The sequence below is a fragment of the Schistocerca gregaria genome, unplaced genomic scaffold (genome assembly GCF_023897955.1).
Source record: "Schistocerca gregaria isolate iqSchGreg1 unplaced genomic scaffold, iqSchGreg1.2 ptg000247l, whole genome shotgun sequence".
NCBI lineage: Eukaryota > Metazoa > Arthropoda > Insecta > Orthoptera > Acrididae > Schistocerca > Schistocerca gregaria.
This window is the reverse complement of record NW_026061756.1, coordinates 1,770,378-1,792,793: the sequence shown is the minus strand read 5'-3', so window position 1 is coordinate 1,792,793 and position 22,416 is coordinate 1,770,378.

The window sequence follows — 22,416 nt, the reverse complement described above, 5'->3', positions numbered from 1 at the left end:
TAGTTTTAGTGTTCGATTATTCACTTTTTAGCCGGCTTTGGTGGCTTGGAAATGAGGTGGAACCTTAAGATTTTGCATGAAAGGAGGACTAGCAGCCGCGTTGCACGAGAGAATGTGAAAAGTGTTCACATGTAGTAAAAACCTGAGAAATCCGTCCGTTTTCTTCATTTGTTATCGAATCGACTTAAAGCCAGATCATCACATTGGCCGCTTTTCTCTCTGAGAAGGTTACACTTATTGTCTGCAAAGCTATGTCGCGTGCTGCGGTATGCGGAGACACTAACAGCACCATAGTAGAACACAGAAGAAGCTTCTAAGTTGAAGTAATAGCCAGTAAGAAGTAGTACAATTCAAGTTTTAGTTGTCGATTATTCACTTTTTAGCCGGCGTTGGTGGCTTGGACATGAGGTGGAACCTTAAGATTTTGCATGAAAGGAGGACTAGCAGCCGCGTTGCACGGGAGAAAGTGAAAAGTGTTCATATATAGTATAAACCTGAGAAATCCGTCCGTTTTCGTCATTTGTTATCGAATCGACTTAAAGCCAGATCGTAACATTGGCCGCTTTTCTCTCTGAGACGGTTACATTTGTTGTCTGCAAAGCTATGTCTCGTGCTGCGGTATGCGGAGACACTAAAAGCACCATAGTAGAACACAGAAGAAGCTTCTAAGTTGAAGTAATAGCCAGTAAGAAGTAGTACAATTCAAGTTTTAGTTATCGATTATTCACTTTTTAGCCGTTTTTTTTTTGGCTTGGACATGACCTAGGACCTTCAGATTTTGAATGAAAGGAGGACTAGGAGCCGCGTTGCATGGGAGAATGTGAAAAGTGTTCATATGTAGTAAAAACCTGAGAAATCCGTCCGTTTTCGTCATTTGTTATCGAATCGACTTAAAGCCAGATCGTCACATTGGCCGCTTTTCTCTCTGAGACGGTTACATTTATCGTCTGCAAAGCTATGTCGCGTGCTGCGGTATGTGGAAACACTAAAAGCACCATAGTAGAACACAGAAGAAGCTTCCAAGTTGAAGTAATAGCCAGTAAGAAGTAGTACAATTCAATTTTAGTTGTCGCGTATTCACTTTTTAGCCGGCTTTGGTGGCTTGGACATGACCTAGGACCTTAAGATTTTCCATGAAAGGAGGACTTGCAGCCGCGTTGCACGGGAGAATGTGAAAAGTGTTCATATGTAGTAAAGACCTGAGAAATCCGTCCGTTTTCGTCATTTGTTATCGAATCGACTTAAAGCCAGATCGTCACATTGGCCGATCTTCTCTCTGTAACGGTTACATTTATCGTCTGCAAAGCTATGTCGCGTGGTGTGGTATGCCGAAACACTAAAAGCACCATAGTAGAACACAGAAGAAGCTTCTAATTTGAAGTAACAGCCAGTAAAAAGTAGTACAATTCAAGTTTTAGTTGTCGATTATTCACTTTTTAGCCGGCTTTGGTGGCTTTGACATGAGGTGGAACCTTAAGATTTTGCATGAAAGGACGACTAGCAGCCGCTAGCATGGGAGAATGTGAAAAGTGTTCATATGTAGTAAAAACCTGAGAAATCCGTCCGTTTTCTTCGTTTGTTATCGAATCGACTTAAAGCCAGATCGTCACATTGGCCGCCTATCTCTCTGAGACGGTTACATTTATCGTCTGTAAAGCTATGTCACGTGCTGCGGTATGCGGAGACACTAAAAGCACCATAGTAGAACACAGAAGAAGCTTCTAAGTTGAAGTAATAGCCAGTAAGAAGTAATACAATTCAAGTTTTAGTTGTCGATTGTTCACATTTCAGCCGGCTTTGGTGGCTTGGACATGACCTAGGACCTTAAGATTTTGCATGAAAGGAGGACTAGCAGCCGCGTTGCACGGGAGAATGTGAAAAGTGTTCATATGTAGTAAAAACCTGAGAAATCCGTCCGTTTTCGTCATTTGTTATCGAATCGACTTAAAGCCAGATCGTCACATTTGCCGCTCTTCTCTCTGAAACGGTTACATTTATCGTCTGCAAAGCTACGTCGCGTGCTGCGGTATGCCGAAACACTAAAAGCACCGTAGTAGAACACAGACGAAGCTTCTAAGTTGAAGTAATAGCCAGTAAGAAGTAGTACAATTCTAGTTTTAGTGTTCGATTATTCACTTTTTAGCTGGCTTTGGTGGTTTGGAAATGAGGTGGAACCTTAAGATTTTGCATGAAAGGAGGACTAGCAGCCGCGTTGCACGCGAGAATGTGAAAAGTGTTCATATGTAGTAAAAACCTGAGAAATCCGTCCGTTTTCTTCATTTGTTATCGAATCGACTTAAAGCCAGATCGTAACATTGGCCGCTTTTCTCTCTGAGAAGGTTACACTTATTGTCTGCAAAGCTATGTCGCGTGCTGCGGTATGCGGAGACACTAAAAGCACCATAGTTGAACACAGAAGAAGCTTCTAAGTTGAAGTAATAGCCAGTAAGAAGTAGTACAATTCAAGTTTTAGTTGTCGATTATTCACTTTTTAGCCGGCTTTGGTGGCTTGGACATGAGGTGGAACCTTACGATTTTGCATGAAAGGAGGACTAGCAGCCGCGTTGCACGGGAGAAAGCGAAAAGTGTTCATATATAGTAAAAACCTGAGAAATCCGTCCGTTTTCGTCATTTGTTATCGAATCGACTTAAAGCCAGATCGTAACATTGGCCGCTTTTCTCTCTGAGACGGTTACATTTGTTGTCTGCAAAGCTATGTCTCGTGCTGCGGTATGCGGAGACACTAAAAGCACCATAGTAGAACACAGAAGAAGCTTCTAAGTTGAAGTAATAGCCAGTAAGAAGTAGTACAAATCAAGTTTTAGTTATCGATTATTCACTTTTTAGCCGTTTTCTTTTTTTTTTTTTTTTTTTTTTGGTTTGGACATGACCTAGGACCTTAAGATTTTGAATGAAAGGAGGACTAGCAGCCGCGTTGCATGGGAGAATGTGAAAAGTGTTCATATGTAGTAAAAACCTGAGAAATCTGTCCGTTTTCGTCATTTGTTATCGAATCGACTTAAAGCGAGATCGTCACATTGGCCGCTTTTCTCTCTGAGACGGTTACATTTATCGTCTGCAAAGCTATGTCGCGTGCTGCGGTATGTGGAAACACTAAAAGCACCATAGTAGAACACAGAAGAAGCTTCCAAGTTGAAGTAATAGCCAGTAAGAAGTAGTACAATTCAATTTTTGTTGTCGCGTATTCACTTTTTAGCCGGCTTTGGTGGCTTGGACATGACCTAGGACCTTAAGATTTTCCATGAAAGGAGGACTTGCAGCCGCGTTGCACGGGAGAATGTGAAAAGTGTTCATATGTAGTAAAAACCTGAGAAATCCGTCCGTTTTCGTCATTTGTTATCGAATCGACTTAAAGCCAGATAGTCACATTGGCCGATCTTCTCTCTGAAACGGTTACATTTATCGTCTGCAAAGCTATGTCGCGTGCTGTGGTATGCCGAAACACTAAAAGCACCATAGTAGAACACAGAAGAAGCTTCTAATTTGAAGTAATAGCCAGTAAAAGTAGTACAATTCAAGTTTTAGTTGTCGATCATTCACTTTTTAGCCGGCTTTGGTGGCTTTGACATGAGGTGGAACCTTAAGATTTTGCATGAAAGGAGGACTAGCAGCCGCGTTGCATGGGAGAATGTGAAAAGTGTTCATATGTAGTAAAAACCTGAGAAATCCGTCCGTTTTCTTCGTTTGTTATCGAATCGACTTAAAGCCAGATCGTCACATTGGCCGCTTTTCTGTCTGAGACGGTCACATTTATCGTCTGCAAAGCTATGTCGCGTGCTGCGGTGTGCGGAGACACTAAAAGCACAATAGTAGAACACAGAAGAAGCTTCTAAGTTGAAGTAATAGCCAGTAAGAAGTAATGCAATTCAAGTTTTAGTTGTCGATTATTCACATTTCAGCCGGCTTTGGTGGCTTGGACATGACCTAGGACCTTAAGATTTTGCATGAAAGGAGGACTAGCAGCCGCGTTGCACGGGAGAATGTGAAAAGTGTTCATATGTAGTAAAAACCTGAGAAATCCGTCCGTTTTCGTCATTTGTTATCGAATCGACTTAAAGCCAGATCGTCACATTTGCCGCTCTTCTCTCTGAAACGGTTACATTTATCGTCTGCAAAGCTATGTCGCGTGCTGCGGTATGCCGAAACACTAAAAGCACCATAGTAGAACACAGACGAAGCTTCTAAGTTGAAGTAATAGCCAGTAAGATGTAGTACAATTCTAGTTTTAGTGTTCGATTATTCACTTTTTAGCCGGCTTTGGTGGCTTGGAAATGAGGTGGAACCTTAAGATTTTGCATGAAAGGAGGACTAGCAGCCGCGTTTCACGCGAGAATGTGAAAAGTGTTCATATGTAGTAAAAACCTGAGAAATCCGTCCGTTTTCTTCATTTGTTATCGAATCGACTTAAAGCCAGATCATCACATTGGCCGCTTTTCTCTCTGAGAAGGTTACACTTATTGTCTGCAAAGCTATGTCGCGTGCTGCGGTATGCGGAGACACTAAAAGCACCATAGTAGAACACAGAAGAAGCTTCTAAGTTGAAGTAATAGCCAGTAAGAAGTAGTACAATTCAAGTTTTAGTTGTCGATTATTCACTTTTTAGCCGGCTTTGGTGGCTTGGACATGAGGTGGAACCTTAAGATTTCGCATGAAAGGAGGACTAGCAGCCGCGTTGTACGGAAGAAAGTGAAAAGTGTTCATATATAGTAAAAACCTGAGAAATCCGTCCGTTTTCGTCATTTGTTATCGAATCGACTTAAAGCCAGATCGTCACATTTGCCGCTCTTCTCTCTGAAACGGTTACATTTATCGTCTGCAAAGCTATGTCGCGTGCTGCGGTATGCCGAAACACTAAAAGCACCATAGTAGAACACAGACGAAGCTTCTAAGTTGAAGTAATAGCCAGTAAGAAGTAGTACAATTCAAGTTTTAGTTATCGATTATTCACTTTTTAGCCGGCTTTGGTGGCTTGGACATGACCTAGGACATTAAGATATTGCATGAAAGGAGGACTAGCAGCCGCGTTGCATGGGAGAATGTGAAAAGTGTTCATATGTAGTAAAAACCTGAGAAATCCGTCCGTTTTCGTCATTTGTTATCGAATCGACTTAAAGCCAGATCGTCACATTGGCCGCTCTTCTCTCTGAAACGGTTACATTTATCGTCTGCAAAGCTATGTCGCGTGCTGCGGTATGCCGAAACACTAAAAGCACTATCGTAGAACACAGAAGAAGCTTCTAAGTTGAAGTAATAGCAAGTAAGAAGTAGTACAATTCTAGTTTTAGTTGTCGATTATTCACTTTTTAGCCGGCTTTGGTGGCTTGGACATGAGGTGGAACCTTAAGATTTTGCATGAAAGGAGGACTAGCAGCCGCTTTGCACGGGAGAGAGTGAAAAGTGTTCATATGTAGTAAAAACCTGAGAAATCCGTCCGTTTTCGTCATTTGTTATCGAATCGACTTAAAGCCAGATCGTAACATTGGATGCTTTTCTCTCTGAGACGGTTACATTTGTTGTCTGCAAAGCTATGTCGCGTGCTGCGGTATGCGGAAACACTAAAAGCACCATAGTAGAACACAGAAGAAGCTTCTAAGTTGAAGTAATAGCCAGTAAGAAGTAGTACTATTTAAGTTTTAGTTATCGATTATTCACTTTTTAGCCGGCTTTGGTGGCTTGGTCATGACCTAGGACCTTAAGATTTTGCATGCAAGGAGTACTTGCAGTCGCGTTGCACGGGAGAATGTGAAATGTGTTCATATGTAGTAAAAACCTGAGAAATCCGTCCATTTTCTTCATTTGTTATCGAATCGACTTAATGCCAGATCGTCACATTGGCCGCTTTTCTCTCTGAGACGGTTACATTTATCGTCTGCAAAGCTATGTCGCGTGCTGCGGTGTGCGGAGACACTAAAAGCACCATAGGAGAACACAGAAGAAGCTTCTATGTTGAAGTAATAGCCAGTAAGAAGTAGTACAATTCAAGATTTAATTGTCGATTATTCACATTTTAGCCGGATTTGGTGGCTTGGACATGACCTAGGACCTTAAGATTTTGCATGAAAGGAGGACTAGCAGCCGCGTTTCACGGGAGAATGTGAAAAGTGTTCATATGTAGTAAAAACCTGAGAAATCCGTCCGTTTTCGTCAATTGTTATCGAATCGACTTAAACCCAGATCGTTACATTGGCCGCTCTTCTCTCTGAAACGGTTACATTTATCGTCTGCAAAGCTATGTCGCGTGCTGCGGTATGCGGAAAAACTAAAAGCACCATAGTAGAACACAGAAGAAGCTTCTAAGTTGAAGTAATAGCCAGTAAGAAGTAGTACAATTCAAGTTTTAGTTGTCGATTATTCACTTTTTAGCCGGCATTGGTGGCTTGGACATGAGGTGGAACCTTAAGATTTTGCAAGGAAGGAGGACTAGCAGCCGCGTTGCACGCGAGAATGTGAAAAATGTTCATATGTAGTAAAAACCTGAGAAATCCGACCGTTTTCGTCATTTGTTATCGAATCGACTTAAAGCCAGATCGTCACATTGGCCGCTCTTCTCTCTGAAACGGTTACATTTATCGTCTGCAAAGCTATGTCGCGTGCTGCGGTATGCCGAAACACTAAAAGCACTATCGTAGAACACAGAAGAAGCTTCTAAGTTGAAGTAATAGCCAGTAAGAAGTAGTACAATTCAAGTTTTAGTTCTCGATTATTCACTTTTTAGCCGGCTTTGGTGGCTTGGACATGAGGTGGAAATTTACGATTTTGCATTAAAGGAGGATTAGCAGCCGCGTTGCACGGGAGAGAGTGAAAAGTGTTCATATGTAGTAAAAACCTGAGAAATCCGTCCGTTTTCGTCATTTGTTATCGAATCGACTTAAAGCCAGATCGTCACATTGGCCGCTCTTCTCTCTGAAACGGTTACATTTATCGTCTGCAAAGCTATGTCGCGTGCTGCGGTGTGCGGAGACACTAAAAGCACCATAGGAGAACACAGAAGAAGCTTCTATGTTGAAGTAATAGCCAGTAAGAAGTAGTACAATTCAAGTTTTAATTGTCGATTATTCTCATTTTAGCCGGATTTGGTGGCTTGGACATGACCTAGGACCTTAAGATTTTGCATGAAAGGAGGACTAGCAGCCGCGTTTCACGGGAGAATGTGAAAAGTGTTCATATGTAGTAAAAACCTGAGAAATCCGTCCGTTTTCGTCATTTGTTATCGAATCGACTTAAAGCCAGATCGTTACATTGGCCGCTCTTCTCTCTGAAACGGTTACATTTATCGTCTGCAAAGCTATGTCGCGTGCTGCGGTATGCGGAAAAACTAAAAGCACCATAGTAGAACACAGAAGAAGCTTCTAAGTTGAAGTAATAGCCAGTAAGATGTAGTACAATTCAAGTTTTAGTTGTCGATTATTCACTTTTTAGCCGGCTTTGGTGGCTTTGACATGAGGTGGAACCTTAAGATTTTGCATGAAAGGAGGACTAGCAGCCGCGTTGCATGGGAGAATGTGAAAAGTGTTCATATGTAGTAAAAACCTGAGAAATCCGTCCGTTTTCTTCATTTGTTATCGAATCGACTTAAAGCCAGATCGTCACATTTGCCGCTCTTCTCTCTGAAACGGTTACATTTATCGTCTGCAAAGCTATGTCGCGTGCTGCGGTATGCCGAAACACTAAAAGCACCAAAGTAGAACACAGAAGCAGCTTCTAAGTTGAAGTAATAGCCAGTAAGAAGTAGTACAATTCAATTTTAGTTGTCGCGTATTCACTTTTTAGCCGGCTTTGGTGGCTTGGACATGAGGTGGAACCTTAAGATTTTGCATGAAAGGAGGACTAGCAGCCGCGTTGCACGCGAGAATGTGAAAAGTGTTCATATGTAGTAAAAACCTGAGAAATCCGTCCGTTTTCGTCATTTGTTGTCGAATCGACTTAAAGCCAGATCGTCACATTGGCCGCTTTTCTCTCTGAGACGATTACATTTATCGTCTGCAAAGCTATGTCGCGTGCAGCGCTATGTGGAAACACTAAAAGCACCATAGTAGAACACAGAAGAAGCTTCCAAGTTGAAGTAATAGCCAGTAAGAAGTAGTACAATTCAATTTTAGTTGTCGCGTATTCACTTTTTAGCCGGCTTTGGTGGCTTGGACATGAGGTGGAACCTTAAGATTTTGCATAAAAGGAGGACTAGCAGCCGCGTTGCACGGGAGAATGTGAAAAGTGTTCATATGTAGTAAAAACCTGAGAAATCCGTCCGTTTTCTTTGTTTGTTATCGAATCGACTAAAAGCCAGATCGTCATATTGGCCGCTTTTCTCTCTGAGACGGTTACATTTATCGTCTGCAAAGCTATGTCGCGTGCTGCGGTGTGCGGAGACACTAAAAGCACCATAGTAGAACACAGAAGAAGCTTCTAAGTTGAAGTAATAGCCAGTAAGAAGTAGTACAATTCAAGTTTTAGTTGTCGATTATTCACTTTTTAGCCGGCTTTGGAAGCTTGGACATGACCTAGGACCTTAAGATTTTGCATGAAAGGAGTACTTGCAGCCGCGTTGCACGAGAGAATGTGAAATGTGTTCATATGTAGTAAAAGCCTGAGAAACCCGTCTGTTTTCGTCATTTGTTATCGAATCGACTTAAAGCCAGATCGTCACATTGGCCGCTTTTCTCTCTGAGACGGTTACATTTATCGTCTGCAAAGCTATGTCACGTGCTGCGGTATGCCGAAACACTAAAAGCACCATAGTGGAACACAGAAGAAGCTTCTAAGTTGAAGTAATAGCCAGTAAGAAGTAATACAATTCAAGTTTTAATTGTCGATTATTCACATTTTAGCCGGCTTTGGTGGCTTGGACATGACCTAGGACCTTAAGATTTTGCATGAAAGGAGGACTAGCAGCCGCGTTGCACGGGAGAATGTGAAAAGTGTTCATATGTAGTAAAAACCTGAGAAATCCGTCCGTTTTCGTCATTTGTTATCGAATCGACTTAAAGCCAGATCATCACATTTGCCGATCTTCCCTCTGAAACGGTTACATTTATCGTCTGCAAAGCTATGTCGCGTGCTGCGATATGCCGAAACACTAAAAGCACCATAGTAGAACACAGAAGAAGCTTCTAAGTTGAAGTAATAGCCAGTAAGAAGTAGTACAATTCAAGTTTTAGTTGTCGATTATTCACTTTTTAGCCGGCTTTGGTGGCTCGGACATGAGGTGGAACCTTAAGATTTTGCATGAAATAAGGTCTAGCAGCCGCGTTGCACGAGAGAATGTGAAAAGTGTTCATATGTAGTAAAAACCTGAGAAATCCGTCCGTTTTCGTCTTCTGTTATCGAATCGACTTAAAGCCAGATCATCACATTGGCCGCTTTTCGCTCTGAGAAGGTTACACTTATCGTCTGCAAAGCTATGTCGCGTGCTGCGGTATGCGGAGACACTAAATGCACCATAGTAGAACACAGAAGAAGCTTCTAAGTTGAAGTAATAGCCAGTAAGAAGTAATACAATTCAAGTTTTAGTTGTCGATAATTCACATTTCAGCCGGCTTTGGTGGCTTGGACATGACCTAGGACCTTAAGATTTTGCATGAAAGGAGGACTAGCAGCCGCGTTGCACGCGAGAATGTGAAAAGTGTTCATATGTAGTAAAAACCTGAGAAATCCGTCCGTTTTCGTCATTTGTTATCGAATCGACTTAAAGCCAGATCGTCACATTTGCCGCTCTTCTCTCTGAAACGGTTACATTTATCGTCTGCAAAGCTATGTCGCGTGCTGCGGTATGCCGAAACACTAAAAGCACCATAGTAGAACACAGAAGAAGCTTCTAAGTTGAAGTAATAGCCAGTAAGATGTAGTACAATTCAAGATTTAGTTGTCGATTATTCACTTTTTAGCCGGCTTTGGTGGCTTGGACATGAGGTGGAACCTTAAGATTTTGCATGAAAGGAGGACTAGCAGCCGCGTTGCACGGGAGAATGTGAAAAGTGTTCATATGTAGTAAAAACCTGAGAAATCCGTCCGTTTTCGTCATTTGTTATCGAATCGACTTAAAGCCAGATCGGCAGATTGGCCGATCTTCTCTCTGAAACGGTTACATTTATCGTCTGCAAAGCTATGTCGCGTGCTGTGGTATGCCGAAACACTAAAAGCACCATAGTAGAACACAGAAGAAGCTTCTAATTTGAAGTAATAGCCAGTAAAAAGTAGTACAATTCAAGTTTTAGTTGTCGATTATTCACTTTTTAGCCGGCTTTGGTGGCTTTGACATGAGGTGGAACCTTAAGATTTTGCATGAAAGGAGGACTAGCAGCCGCGTAGCACGGGAGAATGTGAAAAGTGTTCATATGTAGTAAAAACCTGAGAAATCCGTCCGTTTTCGTCATTTGTTATCGAATCGACTTAAAGCCAGATCGTCACATTGGCCGATCTTCTCTCTGAAACGGTTACATTTATCGTCTGCAAAGCTATGTCGCGTGCTGCGGTGTGCGGAGACACTAAAAGCACCATAGGAGAACACAGAAGAAGCTTCTATGTTGAAGTAATAGCCAGTAAGAAGTAGTTCAATTCAAGTTTTAGTTGTCGATTATTCACTTTTTAGCCGGCTTTGGTCGCTTGGACATGACCTAGGACCTTTAGATTTTGCATGAAAGAGGACTAGCTTCCGCGTTGCATGGGGGAATGTGAAAAGCGTTCATATGTAGTAAAAACCTGAGAAATCAGTCCGTTTCGTCATTTGTTATCGAATCGACTTAAAGCCAGATCGTCACATTGGCAGCTTTTCTCTCTGAGAAGGTTACATTTATTGTCTGCAAAGCTATGTCGCGTGCTGCGGTATGCGGAGACACTAACAGCGCCTTAGTAGAACACAGAAAAAAGCTTCTAAGTTGAAGTAATAGCCAGTAAGAAGTAGTACAATTCAATTTTAGTTGTCGCGTATTCACTTTTTAGCCGGCTTTGGTGGCTTGGACATGAGGTGGAACCTTAAGATTTTCCATGAAAGGAGGACTAGCAGCCGCGTTGCACGCGAGAATGTGAAAAGTGTTCATATGTAGTAAAAACCTGAGAAATCCGTCCGTTTTCGTCATTTGTTATCGAATCGACTTAAAGCCAGATCGTCACATTGGCCGCTTTTCTCTCTGAGACGATTACATTTATCGTCTGCAAAGCTATGTCGCGTGCTGCGCTATGTGGAAACACTAAAAGCACCATAGTAGAACACAGAAGAAGCTTCCAAGTTGAAGTAATAGCCAGTAAGAAGTAGTACAATTCAATTTTAGTTGTCGCGTATTCACTTTTTAGCCGGCTTTGGTGGCTTGGACATGAGGTGGAACCTTAAGATTTTGCATGAAAGGAGGACTAGCAGCCGCGTTGCATGGGAGAATGTGAAAAGTGTTCACATGTAGTAAAAACCTGAGAAATCCGTCCGTTTTCTTCGTTTGTTATCGAATCGACTTAAAGCCAGATCGTCACATTGGCCGCTTTTCTCTCTGAGACGGTTACATTTATCGTCTGCAAAGCTATGTCGCGTGCTGCGGTGTGCGGGGACACTAAAAGCACCATAGTAGAACACAGAAGAAGCTTCTAAGTTGAAGTAATAGCCAGTAAGAAGTAGTACAATTCAAGTTTTAATTGTCGATTATTCACTTTTTAGCCGGCTTTGGTGGCTTGGACATGACCTAGGACCTTAAAATTTTCCATGAAAGGAGGACTTGCAGCCGCGTTGAACGGGAGAATGTGAAAAGTGTTCATATGTAGTAAAAACCTGAGAAATCCGTCCGTTTTCGTCATTTGTTATCGAATCGACTTAAAGCCAGATCGTCACATTGGCCGATCTTCTCTCTGAAACGGTTACATTTATTGTCTGCAAAGCTATGTCGCGTGCTGTGGTATGCCGAAACACTAAAAGCACCATAGTAGAACACAGAAGAAGCTTCTAATTTGAAGTAATAGCCAGTAAAAAGTAGTACAATTCAAGTTTTAGTTGTCGATTATTCACTTTTTAGCCGGCTTTGGTGGCTTTGACATGAGGTGGAACCTTACGATTTTGCATGAAAGGAGGACTAGCAGCCGCGTTGCATGGGAGAATGTGAAAAGTGTTCATATGTAGTAAAAACCTGAGAAATCCGTCCGTTTTCTTCGTTTGTTATCGAATCGACTTAAAGCCAGATCGTCACATTGGCCACTTTTCTCTCTGAGACGGTTACATTTATCGTCTGCAAAGCTATGTCGCGTGCTGCGGTGTGCGGAGACACTAAAAGCACCATAGTAGAACACAGAAGAAGCTTCTAAGTTGAAGTAATAGCCAGTAAGAAGTAGTAAAATTCAAGTTTTAGTTGTCGATTATTCACTTTTTAGCCGGCTTTGGAAGCTTGGACATGACCTAGGACCTTAAGATTTTGGATGAAAGGAGTACTTGCAGCCGCGTTGCACGAGAGAATGTGAAATGTGTTCATATGTAGTAAAAACCTGAGAAATCCGTCTGTTTTCGTCATTTGTTATCGAATCGACTTAAAGCCAGATCGTCACATTGGCCGCCTATCTCTCTGAGACGGTTACATTTATCGTCTGTAAAGCTATGTCACGTGCTGCGGTATGCGGAGACACTAAAAGCACCATAGTAGAACACAGAAGAAGCTTCTAAGTTGAAGTAATAGCCAGTAAGAAGTAATACAATTCAAGTTTTAGTTGTCGATTATTCACATTTCAGCCGGCTTGTGTGGCTTGGACATGACCTAGGACCTTAAGATTTTGCATGAAAGGAGGACTAGCAGCCGCGTTGCACGGGAGAATGTGAAAAGTGTTCATATGTAGTAAAAACCTGAGAAATCCGTCCGTATTCGTCATTTGTTATCGAATCGACTTAAAGCCAGATCGTCACATTTGCCGCTCTTCTCTCTGAAACGGTTACATTTATCGTCTGCAAAGCTATGTCGCGTGCTGCGGTATGACGAAACACTAAAAGCACCATAGTAGAACACAGACGAAGCTTCCAAGTTGAAGTAATAGCCAGTAAGAAGTAGTACAATTCTAGTTTTAGTGTTCGATTATTCACTTTTTAGCCGGCTTTGGTGGCTTGGAAATGAGGTGGAACCTTAAGATTTTGCATGAAAGGAGGACTAGCAGCCGCGTTGCACGAGAGAATGTGAAAAGTGTTCACATGTAGTAAAAACCTGAGAAATCCGTCCGTTTTCTTCATTTGTTATCGAATCGACTTAAAGCCAGATCATCACATTGGCCGCTTTTCTCTCTGAGAAGGTTACACTTATTGTCTGCAAAGCTATGTCGCGTGCTGCGGTATGCGGAGACACTAAAAGCACCATAGTAGAACACAGAAGAAGCTTCTAAGTTGAAGTAATAGCCAGTAAGAAGTAGTACAATTCAAGTTTTAGTTGTCGATTATTCACTTTTTAGCCGGCGTTGGTGGCTTGGACATGAGGTGGAACCTTAAGATTTTGCATGAAAGGAGGACTAGCAGCCGCGTTGCACGGGAGAAAGTGAAAAGTGTTCATATATAGTAAAAACCTGAGAAATCCGTCCGTTTTCGTCATTTGTTATCGAATCGACTTAAAGCCAGATCGTAACATTGGCCGCTTTTCTCTCTGAGACGGTTACATTTGTTGTCTGCAAAGCTATGTCTCGTGCTGCGGTATGCGGAGACACTAAAAGCACCATAGTAGAACACAGAAGAAGCTTCTAAGTTGAAGTAATAGCCAGTAAGAAGTAGTACAATTCAAGTTTTAGTTATCGATTATTCACTTTTTAGCCGTTTTTTTTTTTTGGCTTGGACATGACCTAGGACCTTAAGATTTTGAATGAAAGGAGGACTAGCAGCCGCGTTGCATGGGAGAATGTGAAAAGTGTTCATATGTAGTAAAAACCTGAGAAATCCGTCCGTTTTCGTCATTTGTTATCGAATCGACTTAAAGCCAGATCGTCACATTGGCCGCCTTTCTCTCTGAGACGGTTACATTTATCGTCTGCAAAGCTATGTCGCGTGCTGCGGTATGTGGAAACACTAAAAGCACCATAGTAGAACACAGAAGAAGCTTCTATGTTGAAGTAATAGCCAGTAAGAAGTAGTACAATTCAAGATTTAATTGTCGATTATTCACATTTTAGCCGGATTTGGTGGCTTGGACATGACCTAGGACCTTAAGATTTTGCATGAAAGGAGGACTAGCAGCCGCGTTTCACGGGAGAATGTGAAAAGTGTTCATATGTAGTAAGAACCTGAGAAATCCGTCCGTTTTCGTCAATTGTTATCGAATCGACTTAAACCCAGATCGTTACATTGGCCGCTCTTCTCTCTGAAACGGTTACATTTATCGTCTGCAAAGCTATGTCGCGTGCTGCGGTATGCGGAAAAACTAAAAGCACCATAGTAGAACACAGAAGAAGCTTCTAAGTTGAAGTAATAGCCAGTAAGAAGTAGTACAATTCAAGTTTTAGTTGTCGATTATTCACTTTTTAGCCGGCATTGGTGGCTTGGACATGAGGTGGAACCTTAAGATTTTGCAAGGAAGGAGGACTAACAGCCGCGTTGCACGCGAGAATGTGAAAAATGTTCATATGTAGTAAAAACCTGAGAAATCCGACCGTTTTCGTCATTTGTTATCGAATCGACTTAAAGCCAGATCGTCACATTGGCCGCTCTTCTCTCTGAAACGGTTACATTTATCGTCTGCAAAGCTATGTCGCGTGCTGCGGTATGCCGAAACACTAAAAGCACTATCGTAGAACACAGAAGAAGCTTCTAAGTTGAAGTAATAGCCAGTAAGAAGTAGTACAATTCAAGTTTTAGTTCTCGATTATTCACTTTTTAGCCGGCTTTGGTGGCTTGGACATGAGGTGGAACCTTACGATTTTGCATGAAAGGAGGACTAGCAGCCGCGTTGCACGGGAGAGAGTGAAAAGTGTTCTTATGTAGTAAAAACCTGAGAAATCCGTCCGTTTTCGTCATTTGTTATCGAATCGACTTAAAGCCAGATCGTTACATTGGCCGCTCTTCTCTCTGAAACGGTTACATTTATCGTCTGCAAAGCTATGTCGCGTGCTGCGGTATGCGGAAAAACTAAAAGCACCATAGTAGAACACAGAAGAAGCTTCTAAGTTGAAGTAATAGCCAGTAAGATGTAGTACAATTCAAGTTTTAGTTGTCGATTATTCACTTTTTAGCCGGCTTTGGTGGCTTTGACATGAGGTGGAACCTTAAGATTTTGCATGAAAGGAGGACTAGCAGCCGCGTTGCATGGGAGAATGTGAAAAGTGTTCATATGTAGTAAAAACCTGAGAAATCCGTCCGTTTTCTTCATTTGTTATCGAATCGACTTAAAGCCAGATCGTCACATTTGCCGCTCTTCTCTCTGAAACGGTTACATTTATCGTCTGCAAAGCTATGTCGCGTGCTGCGGTATGCCGAAACACTAAAAGCACCAAAGTAGAACACAGAAGCAGCTTCTAAGTTGAAGTAATAGCCAGTAAGAAGTAGTACAATTCAATTTTAGTTGTCGCGTATTCACTTTTTAGTCGGCTTTGGTGGCTTGGACATGAGGTGGAACCTTAAGATTTTCCATGAAAGGAGGACTAGCAGCCGCGTTGCACGCGAGAATGTGAAAAGTGTTCATATGTAGTAAAAACCTGAGAAATCCGTCCGTTTTCGTCATTTGTTATCGAATCGACTTAAAGCCAGATCGTCACATTGGCCGCTCTTCTCTCTGAAACGGTTACATTTATCGTCTGCAAAGCTATGTCGCGTGCTGCGGTGTGCGGAGACACTAAAAGCACCATAGTAGAACACAGAAGAAGCTTCTATGTTGAAGTAATAGCCAGTAAGAAGTAGTACAATTCAAGTTTTAATTGTCGATTATTCTCATTTTAGCCGGATTTGGTGGCTTGGACATGACCTAGGACCTTAAGATTTTGCATGAAAGGAGGACTAGCAGCCGCGTTTCACGGGAGAATGTGAAAAGTGTTCATATGTAGTAAAAACCTGAGAAATCCGTCCGTTTTCGTCATTTGTTATCGAATCGACTTAAAGCCAGATCGTTACATTGGCCGCTCTTCTCTCTGAAACGGTTACATTTATCGTCTGCAAAGCTATGTCGCGTGCTGCGGTATGCGGAAAAACTAAAAGCACCATAGTAGAACACAGAAGAAGCTTCTAAGTTGAAGTAATAGCCAGTAAGATGTAGTACAATTCAAGTTTTAGTTGTCGATTATTCACTTTTTAGCCGGCTTTGGTGGCTTTGACATGAGGTGGAACCTTAAGATTTTGCATGAAAGGAGGACTAGCAGCCGCGTTGCATGGGAGAATGTGAAAAGTGTTCATATGTAGTAAAAACCTGAGAAATCCGTCCGTTTTCTTCATTTGTTATCGAATCGACTTAAAGCCAGATCGTCACATTTGCCGCTCTTCTCTCTGAAACGGTTACATTTATCGTCTGCAAAGCTATGTCGCGTGCTGCGGTATGCCGAAACACTAAAAGCACCAAAGTAGAACACAGAAGCAGCTTCTAAGTTGAAGTAATAGCCAGTAAGAAGTAGTACAATTCAATTTTAGTTGTCGCGTATTCACTTTTTAGTCGGCTTTGGTGGCTTGGACATGAGGTGGAACCTTAAGATTTTCCATGAAAGGAGGACTAGCAGCCGCGTTGGACGGGAGAATGTGAAAAGTGTTCATATGTAGTAAAAACCTGAGAAATCCGTCCGTTTTCGTCATTTGTTATCGAATCGACTTAAAGCCAGATCGTCACATTGGCCGCTTTTCTCTCTGAGACGATTACATTTATCGTCTGCAAAGCTATGTCGCGTGCTGCGCTATGTGGAAACACTAAAAGCACCATAGTAGAACACAGAAGAAGCTTCCAAGTTGAAGTAATAGTCAGTAAGAAGTAGTACAATTCAATTTTAGTTGTCGCGTATTCACTTTTTAGCCGGCTTTGGTGGCTTGGACATGAGGTGGAACCTTAAGATTTTGCATGAAAGGAGGACTAGCAGCCGCGTTGCATGGGAGAATGTGAAAAGTGTTCACATGTAGTAAAAACCTGAGAAATCCGTCCGTTTTCTTCGTTTGTTATCGAATCGACTTAAAGCCAGATCGTCACATTGGCCGCTTTTCTCTCTGAGACGGTTACATTTATCGTCTGCAAAGCTATGTCGCGTGCTGCGGTGTGCGGGGACACTAAAAGCACCATAGTAGAACACAGAAGAAGCTTCTAAGTTGAAGTAATAGCCAGTAAGAAGTAGTACAATTCAAGTTTTAATTGTCGATTATTCACTTTTTAGCCGGCTTTGGAAGCTTGGACATGACCTAGGACCTTAAGATTTTGGATGAAAGGAGTACTTGCAGCCGCGTTGCACGAGAGAATGTGAAATGTGTTCATATGTAGTAAAAACCTGAGAAACCCGTCTGTTTTCGACATTTGTTATCGAATCGACTTAAAGCCAGATCGTCACATTGGCCGCTTTTCTCTCTGAGACGGTTACATTTATCGTCTGCAAAGCTATGTCACGTGCTGCGGTATGCCGAAACACTAAAAGCACCATAGTAGAACACAGAAGAAGCTTCTAAGTTGAAGTAATAGCCAGTAAGAAGTAATACAATTCAAGTTTTAGTTGTCGATTATTCACATTTTAGCCGGCTTTGGTGGCTTGGACATGACCTAGGACCTTAAGATTTTGCATGAAAGGAGGACTAGCAGCCGCGTTGCACGGGAGAATGTGAAAAGTGTTCATATGTAGTAAAAACCTGAGAAATCCGTCCGTTTTCGTCATTTGTTTCGAATCGACTTAAAGCCAGATCATCACATTTGCCGCTCTTCCCTCTGAAACGGTTACATTTATCGTCTGCAAAGCTATGTCGCGTGCTGCGATATGCCGAAAAACTAAAAGCACCATAGTAGAACACAGAAGAAGCTTCTAAGTTGAAGTAATAGCCAGTAAGAAGTAGTACAATTCAAGTTTTAGTTGTCGATTATTCACTTTTTAGCCGGCTTTGGTGGCTCGGACATGAGGTGGAACCTTAAGATTTTGCATGAAATAAGGACTAGCAGCCGCGTTGCACGCGAGAATGTGAAAAGTGTTCATATGTAGTAAAAACCTGAGAAATCCGTCCGTTTTCGTCTTCTGTTATCAAATCTACTTAAAGCCAGATCATCACATTGGCCGCATTTCGCTCTGAGAAGGTTACACTTATTGTCTGCAAAGCTATGTCGCGTGCTGCGGTATGCGGAGACACTAAAAGCACCATAGTAGAACACAGAAGAATCTTCTAAGTTGAAGTAATAGCCAGTAAGAAGTAATACAATTCAAGTTTTAGTTGTGGATAATTCACATTTCAGCCGGCTTTGGTAGCTTGGACATGACCTAGGACCTTAAGATTTTCCATGAAAGGAGGACTAGCAGCCGCGTTGCACGGGAGAATGTGAAAAGTGTTCATATGTAGTAAAAACCTGAGAAATCCGTCCGTTTTCGTCATTTGTTATCGAATCGACTTAAAGCCAGATCGTCACATTTGCCGCTCTTCTCTCTGAAACGGTTACATTTATCGTCTGCGAAGCTATGTCGCGTGCTGCGGTATGCCGAAACACTAAAAGCACCATAGTAGAACACAGAAGAAGCTTCTAAGTTGAAGTAATAGCCAGTAAGATGTAGTACAATTCAAGTTTTATTTGTCGATTATTCACTTTTTAGCCGGCTTTGGTGGCTTGGACATGAGGTGGAACCTTAAGATTTTGCATGAAAGGAGGACTAGCAGCCGCGTTGCACGCGAGAATGTGAAAAGTGTTCATATGTAGTAAAAACCTGAGAAATCCGTCCGTTTTCGTCATTTGTTATCGAATCGACTTAAAGCCAGATCGTCACATTGGCCGCTCTTCTCTCTAAAACGGTTACATTTATCGTCTGCAAAGCTATGTCGCGTGCTGCGGTATGTGGAAACACTAAAAGCACCATAGTAGAACACAGAAGAAGCTTCCAAGTTGAAGTAATAGCCAGTAAGAAGTAGTACAATTCAATTTTAGTTGTCGCGTATTCACTTTTTAGCCGGCTTTGGTGGCTTGGACATGACCTAGGACCTTAAGATTTTCCATGAAAAGAGGACTTGCAGCCGCGTTGCACGGGAGAATGTGAAAAGTGTTCATATGTAGTAAAAACCTGAGAAATCCGTCCGTTTTCGTCATTTGTTATCGAATCGACTTAAAGCCAGATCGTCACATTGGCCGATCTTCTCTCTGAAACGGTTACATTTATTGTCTGCAAAGCTATGTCGCGTGCTGTGGTATGCCGAAACACTAAAAGCACCATAGTAGAACACAGAAGAAGCTTCTAATTTGAAGTAATAGCCAGCAAAAAGTTGTACAATTCAAGTTTTAGTTGTCGATTATTCACTTTTTAGCCGGCTTTGGTGGCTTTGACATGAGGTGGAACCTTAAGATTTTGCATGAAAGGAGGACTAGCAGCCGCGTTGCATGGGAGAATGTGAAAAGTGTTCATATGTAGTAAAAACCTGAGAAATCCGTCCGTTTTCTTCGTTTGTTATCGAATCGACTTAAAGCCAGATCGTCACATTGGCCACTTTTCTCTCTGAGACGGTTACATTTATCGTCTGCAAAGCTATGTCGCGTGCTGCGGTGTGCGGAGACACTAAAAGCACCATAGTAGAACACAGAAGAAGCTTCTAAGTTGAAGTAATAGCCAGTAAGAAGTAGTAAAATTCAAGTTTTAGTTGTCGATTATTCACTTTTTAGCCGGCTTTGGAAGCTTGGACATGACCTAGGACCTTAAGATTTTGGATGAAAGGAGTACTTGCAGCCGCGTTGCACGAGAGAATGTGAAATGTGTTCATATGTAGTAAAAACCTGAGAAATCCGTCTGTTTTCGTCATTTGTTATCGAATCGACTTAAAGCCAGATCGTCACATTGGCCGCCTATCTCTCTGAGACGGTTACATTTATCGTCTGTAAAGCTATGTCACGTGCTGCGGTATGCGGAGACACTAAAAGCACCATAGTAGAACACAGAAGAAGCTTCTAAGTTGAAGTAATAGCCAGTAAGAAGTAATACAATTCAAGTTTTAGTTGTCGATTATTCACATTTCAGCCGGCTTGTGTGGCTTGGACATGACCTAGGACCTTAAGATTTTGCATGAAAGGAGGACTAGCAGCCGCGTTGCACGGGAGAATGTGAAAAGTGTTCATATGTAGTAAAAACCTGAGAAATCCGTCCGTATTCGTCATTTGTTATCGAATCGACTTAAAGCCAGATCGTCACATTTGCCGCTCTTCTCTCTGAAACGGTTACATTTATCGTCTGCAAAGCTATGTCGCGTGCTGCGGTATGACGAAACACTAAAAGCACCATAGTAGAACACAGACGAAGCTTCTAAGTTGAAGTAATAGCCAGTAAGAAGTAGTACAATTCTAGTTTTAGTGTTCGATTATTCACTTTTTAGCCGGCTTTGGTGGCTTGGAAATGAGGTGGAACCTTAAGATTTTGCATGAAAGGAGGACTAGCAGCCGCGTTGCACGAGAGAATGTGAAAAGTGTTCACATGTAGTAAAAACCTGAGAAATCCGTCCGTTTTCGTCATTTGTTATCGAATCGACTCAAAGCCAGATCGTCACATTGGCCGCTTTTCTTTCTGAGACGATTACATTTTTTGTCTGCAAAGTTATGTCGCGTGCTACGGTATGTGGAGACACTAAAAGCACCATAGTAGAACACAGAAGAAGCTTCTAAGTTAAAGTAATAGCCAGTAAGAAGTAGTACAATTCAAGTTTTAGTTATCGATTAATCTCTTTTTAGCCGTCTTTTGTGGCTTGGACATGACCTAGGACCTTAAGATTTTGCATGAAAGGAGGACCAGCAGCCGCGTTGCATGGGAGATTGTGAAAAGTGTTCATATGTAGTAAAAACCTGAGAAATCCGTCCGTTTTCGTCATTTTTTATCGAATCGACTTAAAGTCAGATCGTCACATTGGCCGCTTTTCTCTCTGTGACGGTTACATTAATCGTCTGCAAAGCTATATCGCGTGCTGCGGTATGCGGAGACACTAAAAGCACCATAGTAGAACACAGAAGAAGTTCTAAGTTGAAGTAATAGCCAGTAAGTAGTAGTACAATTCAAGTTTTAGTTATCGATTATTCACTTTTTAGCCGGCTTTGGTGGCTTGGACATGACCTAGGACCTTAAGATTTTTCATGAAAGGAGGTCTAGCAGCCGCGTTGCATGGGAGAATGTGAAAAGTGTTCATATGTAGTAAAAACCTGAGAAATCCGTCCGTTTTCGTCATTTGTTATCGAATCGACTTAAAGCCAGATCGTCACATTGGCCGTTCTTCTCTCTGAATCGGTTACATTTATCGTCTGCAAAGCTATGTCGCGTGCTGCGGTATGCCGAAACACTTAAAGCACCATAGTAGAACACAGGAGAAGCTTCTAATTTGAAGTAATAGCCAGTAAGAAGTAGTACAATTCAAGTTTTAGTTGTCGATTATTCATTTTTAGGTGGCTTTGACATGAGGTGGAACCTTAAGATTTTGCATGAAAGGAGGACTAGCAGCCGCGTTGCACGGGAGAATGTGAAAAGTGTTCATATGTAGTAAAAACCTGAGAAATCAGTCCGTTTTCTTCACTTGTTATCGAATCGACTTAAAGCCAGATCGTCACATTGACCGCTTTTCTCTCTGTGATGGTTACATTAATCGTCTGCAAAGCTATATCGCGTGCTGCGGTATGCGGAGACACTAAAAGCACCATAGTAGAACACAGAAGAAGCTTCTAAGTTGAAGTAATAGCCAGTAAGAAGTAGTACAATTCATGTTTTAGTTGTCGACTATTCACTTTATAGCCGGCTTAGGTGGCTTGGACATGACCTAGGACCTTAAGATTTTGCATGAAAGGAGTACTTGCAGCCGCGTTGCACGGGAGAATGTGAAAAGTGTTCATATGTAGTAAAAACCTGAGAAATCCGTCCGTTTTCGTCATTTGTTATCGAATCGACTTAAAGCCAGATCGTCACATTGGCCGCTTTTCTCTCTGAGACGGTTACATTTATCGTCTGCAAAGCTATGTCACGTGCTGCGGTATGCGGAGACACTAAAAGCACCATAGTAGAACACAGAAGAAGCTTCTAAGTTGAAGTAATAGCCAGTAAGAAGTAATACAATTCAAGTTTTAGTTGTCGATTATTCACATTTTAGCCAGCTTTGGTGGCTTGGACATGACCTAGGACCTTAAGATTTTGCATGAAAGAAGGACTAGCAGCCGCGTTCCATGGGAGAATGTGAAAAGTGTTCATATGTAGTAAAAACCTGAGATAACCGTCCGTTTTCGTCATTTGTTATCGAATTGACTTAAAGCCAGATCGTCACAATGGCCGCTCTTCTCTCTGAAACGGTTACATTTATAG